The sequence below is a fragment of the Gossypium arboreum genome, chromosome 3 (genome assembly GCF_025698485.1).
Source record: "Gossypium arboreum isolate Shixiya-1 chromosome 3, ASM2569848v2, whole genome shotgun sequence".
Taxonomy (NCBI): Eukaryota; Viridiplantae; Streptophyta; class Magnoliopsida; order Malvales; family Malvaceae; genus Gossypium; species Gossypium arboreum.
The window spans coordinates 117,288,332-117,294,528 of record NC_069072.1 but is presented as its reverse complement, the minus strand read 5'-3'; positions in this window follow the sequence as shown (position 1 = coordinate 117,294,528).

Genomic DNA, 6,197 nt, shown 5'->3' with positions numbered 1-6,197 from the left:
CCCTGTTCTGACTTTGTAAATTTACCATAAATTTACCAGAGATAATTAGAAGTGATGCTTTATATGTACGGATTCCTTTTTGAGTCTAGTTTCATTGGAAACAAACGGAATATGTATTGAAGCCCTGTACAGGGAGATATCTAAATCGTAATGCATGAAGGTCAGAGTAGTCGAACCCTGAAACAGGGGAGACTTTAACTAATAAACTGTACTAATTGGCCCAACCAAAAATTCTATAAAAAAATTTTTAGATGAATATATGAGTCTAGTTTCAGGGAAAATTTACGGAATCAGTTTTCGAGTTTTGGAGCTCGAGATATGATTTTTAAGGTGACAGTGACGCAGTTAGCCAGCTTGTCTGGAAATTTTAAAATGAACTGTATAAATAAATGAATTAAGTCCGTTAACACCTCGTGTCCGACTCCGGCAACGGTCTCAGGTACGGGGCGTTACACCAAATGTTTAAGCTTCTTCAATGTCTTTCTCAAGCTTTGATTTTCGGTGGAAGGAAGATGACAACTAATTAATTTTTATGTTTTATTTTATTTATTAAACATTATTTCATAATTACTATTTTAACCTTGTTAATTAACCTTATAATTCTCATGATATAAGCCCATATTTGTCCACTAATTCTATTAATGGTATATTTAACATTAAAGTACTCATTCTTTTCGTTTCTATAGTCATTTGGTTCATTTCACTTAGAGAACTCATATTTTATGCCTTACGCTATTTCGTCCTTTTTACCGAATTAAGCATTTAAATGGTAACAGTTCTTAACGAAATTTTTATACTATCATTCTATCATGCTATAAAACTTATCAAAATAATAAAATAAATATTTTGACTTCAGATTTGTGGTCCCGAGACCACTGTTCTAATTTGACTCAAAAACAAGCTGTTACAACTCTCCCCCCTTCAAGATTTTTGTCCCCGAAAATCTTACTAGGAAACAGATCAGAGTATTGCTTTTTCATAGGCTTTACAGATTTTCACGGAGTCTCTCCAATTCCTGTGTCGGCACAAAAAGAAAACTTTTAGTAATGCTATTCTTTTATTTTTTTAGTTCTTTGATCTCTCGAGCTAAAATCCTGATCCGCTCTTCATTATACTGTATATATAAGTGTATCTCAATATCGGTAGGAGAATTTATATGCAAAAGGTCTGATCTGCACCGTTGCAACATAGATATATGAAATACTGGCTTAATTCTCTCATTAATCTCATACGGCCCTATGAATCATAGACCCAACTTCTCTTTATGACTAAATCGAGTAATCCTATATCCACAACGATACTTTCTCAAAGACTACTAGAATTCAATTTTTTTACGTTTCAAGTTCGCATCATTTTTCTGTCGATTTGAAATCGCTTTCTAACGGTTATGAATTACTTTCACTAACTCTTCAATCTCTCTTATCAGAACAACCCAATGGATCTTTCTCTCACAAAGCTCTATCCTGTACAATGGAGTTCAGTAATTGCAACTATACAATACTTCATACAATGCCATCTATATACTAATCTAATAACCATTATTATACAGAAACTCAACCAACAGTAAATGTTTTTCTCAGCTACTTTCAAATTCTAAAGCACAATAACAAAACATATTTCTGAGAATCTGAATCACTTTCTCAAATTAACCATTAGTTTGAGGATGAAATGCGGTATTAGAACTCAACCTCGTACTCAAAAATTACTGTAGTTTTCTATCGAATTACAATATAAACCTCGGGTTCCCAAAATAATGGAGACTGACACACTGTATAATCTGAAAATCTCTAAAATGTACAACTCAACAAGTCTATTAAAAGAGAAATCTATACGTATAGAAATAAATGTGTAGACTTTTTAAACATTCGACAGTAACCCATATAACATCTTTCTTTTTCAGTGATAAGAATAATCCCAATACATAATCCACTATAATATTATCCCCCTTTTTTTCACTCAAATATCATCTTAGACTGTAACAGTCCCGAAGGCACATAACAATCAGTTTATCTTGCTGATACTTTAAACTTTTAAGTGTAGAGTCATAAATGTCTCGTATCATACCTGTCTACCGATACAACTGTTTTAGATCATTAAACATCTTGTTTTTCCTAGAAGAATAGGCAAGCTTCGTGTATCAATTGTTGTAAAATATCTAGATTTCTCGGTACTCAAACTCTGTCTCAGAACAACAAGTAATCATCAGTTCTAATCTAAAACTCTGAATCAGAAGACGTCTCCCATTGTACTCTTTTAGCTTGCAATTCGCTGCCTTATTTCCAAGTCCCACAGACTTGCTGAATAAACATCGATTTAGCTTTTTAACTTAGCTAATATCGAACCACCTTCCGATAAAGTAACTGCATACTCATTACCCGTAAAGCAAACAAAGATTTTCTACTCCTGGTATCTGTGACTACAATCACTTTCCCTGGATGATTATCAATCGCTAATCCATAATCCTTCCACAGTTAATAACTTTATTAACAAGTATCAAACCATTCAAAATTCACAAATGCAATAACTTTCTCCAATAGAATAACTTTAATTTACAATATCATTTCTGAATTATATCTAATCCAATAGCTATAATTTTGTATCATGTCTTCTAGAATTTGAATTCTTCATTCATACTACCTGTTTGTTCACCCGTGAGCATACAAGATTTATTTTCTGAACCTACGGATAAACTCAAGTACACAAAATTCAATTACCTTTCAAGTGAATAACTCAATCAGATTAAAAAAATGAGTCGATCTCTACTGTCAATAATGCAATTTGAAAAAAAAGTGAAAATCAAATATAGTTCCAATAACAACCAGTGCAGAATCACAACCTCTATAAATTTGGGATTTGTATAACAACGCTACTATGATCAAGCCAGAAATTATAATTGAAGTAAATTTAATTATATCCATTCAATAAATATCTTTCACAGATAACCATATAGAATTATAAGAAAGCCGAGATACTATAATCCCAAATATATTACTATACTAAACTTTTTAAGAAAGTACCCATATCAGATGATAGATATCTCAATGATGTCTCAGAGGAAGTCCAGAAGTAAAGCATCACTCATATGCACTGGAATCAACGGTAAGAGAAGTAATATAATCTTCATGTATATTCAACAGAACAATAACTAGTAGAAGCAAAATACTAACATCATACAGATTTTACCTACGACCTTCTATCGACACAATGTAATAGAATACCAGAGAAAGATAGAATAATGCCGATCATAACCCGAACAGCCCAACAACGCTTTGATATATCAATATATTTAGATAATGTTCTTATATGATAAGAATTTCATATGAAAATATACAACTTCACATACCTCTAAGGATAGATGAACACGTAGAATACCCAAAAGAAATCATCGCAATTAACTTCAACTATAATAGCTGAACTCAGCTATTAATACAATTCAAACATTATTTCACTGTCTAATCCTGTCATCATTATTCGACATTATCTCATTCATTATTAAAAATCAATTCAGAAGAAATTCCGGTAATACATTCTTTAATTAAAATACCTGAATAATTCAGTTAACTGAAGTAAATTTCTTCTTTAACAGCGACATTGTATAATCCGAATGATCTTCTGAGCAATCTGCTATCTCTTCTAGAACTGTATTTACTTGCTGACCCTTTCTCATATTTGACCACGTTATAAATCATTCAATCCTTGAACTCTTTGATTTCACACTTGGGAACTTATTTAAGCCAAATTTGGTAAATTTCGTTATAACTCTATATTGGTAAGGGGGTGAAGGTCATAAAGCCTCATAATTTGACTCTCACATATACTCGCATATCACATAACATTTATCAAAAACATAGTGTTATAAACTATAATTCATACCTTTATGAATTTCAACTCATCATAATCACATTTTCACTCAAACATTTGAGTACCACTTTCTGCACTATCGGAATTAGCTCGGTTGGAAAACACATCTGTCTAATTAAAATAATTCCCGTCAAAATCGAGAGATATCACATTATCATAGGTTAAATATGGCATGAATAGCTGGACTCTCACTTGCTATGTTAGTCCGAGAATCGACTAAACTGTAGCTCTGATACCAATAATATGTAACACCCCTAACCTGTATTCATCGTCAAATTAGGGTTACGAAGCATTACCGATCAATAACAACACAAATCATACATTTTCACATAAACATCAATCAAATATAATCACAATATCCCTTATAAGGCTATACGAGACCTTAAAACATGCTTGAAAAAGGTTAAGGACTAAACCGATAACATTTTCAAACTTTAGGAATCACATAAAATTTTCAAGCATTTAATGGTCACACGCCTGTGTGAATAGGCCATGTGCCTCACACGGCCACCAGACACGTCTGTGTCACAGGCCATGTGAAAACAGGGCATACATACTGACTTGCACCACATGGCTAGAGACACGTCCGTGTGTAATGGCTGTGAGAAAATTAGAGGGGTTATTGATTTGGGTCACACGGCCTACCACACGCCCATGTGCCTGACCCGTGTAACAACCTAACTTAATTCGAAATAAGCTTCAAGGAACACACGGCCGTGTACCAAAGCCATATGTCACACACGGTCGAGCCACATGCCCGTGTACTCGGCTGTGTGGAGTGAAAGTAGGCTTGGTTTAAGCCACATTTCTCACCCTTCTTATGCATGCCTAAAACACAACATTTTGCACCATTTCAATACAATATTAGGCAACCAAAACATGTTATTTTATGCACCAAACATGTTATACCAATTCCCTCCATTTTATCAACTCAAATCATAACCATTTCTTGTACAAAACACATACCAAAACTAGCATGATTCATTTCTCATTTCACACCTATTCCATCACATACCAAAACACATATCACATTCATCAATTCAACCTATTTCAAATATGTATTTTATCATCATCAATCACACACCAAGCTTGACTCATAAATCATCTACTAACCATTCACAGATCAAGTTTAAAATCATGCATTATATAAGCAAGTACTTATCACTTACCAAATAATCAAATAAACAACTTGAACAATCACCAAGTATACCAAATTATGCCATAACATAAGGCATCCATTACAAATCAAAATAACATCACTTTCAAGCCATATCTCATGGCTAATTGCATGAAACACATAAGCATTGGTTGCCAAATTGATTGTACTTATCAAATAACCATAAAGCCTATACATGCCATATAACCTAAACCATAAAGTTTACAAGTACCAAACCATAGCTGGATAGTGTGATGCGATCTCTAACGATTTCCAACTCGAGCAAGCCTTCGAAACACTATAAACGTAGGAAGAATAACACAAAGTAAGCTATAAAACTTAGTAAGCTCGTATGAATATAAAACTCATATATCAAATAACCATATCATAAGCAATTACACAAGATATAATATAGCTCATATGATTTCATCATTCTCTCGTGTACTTATTTACAAACTCAATCATGAATTTCACTTGACTACACAATTCCATGCTTGTTTGATTTTAGTACAACTTATTAATTCATCCACAATTTCATATGCATAAAAAAATAAAGATATACTATATTCAATTAAATAGCTATCACATTTATATAGCCTAATGAACCATATATGATCTTGTAAATTCTCATTTACTCATTACATAAATTTCACAACTATCTCTTAATTGTCGATTTTTGTACGAGCACCTGAACTAATTTACATCACCATTTATATTTTTTTCGTAACATCTTTTTTCTTTGTTGATTCATATAACAACGTCGATAACACGTTAATTCAACTCAAAATCAATAATTCTTATTGATTTATAAACCTTTCACAAGCTCATTCATAAATTTTGATACTTTCATCATCATTTTCTCGACTCAATGCTAAAATTTGCTCATACTCATACCTGTACCACCTCGCACTAACCTCTGTCTTAAATATGTCACTCTTTTACCCGTTGAACCATTTGAGATAGAAATCAGATACTCAAGATCTCAATCGATAAGTACCTATACCATGACCCGTAGCCAAATCAAGGTAACTCATCCCGAAGTACCTATACCATTGCCCGTAGCCAAATCAAGGTAACTCCTCTCTGAATACCTATACCATGGCCCGTAGACAAATCAAGGTATTATTTGCACCCCAAGTGCCGATATCATGGCCCAAAACCGATACATGAACCTAATGAC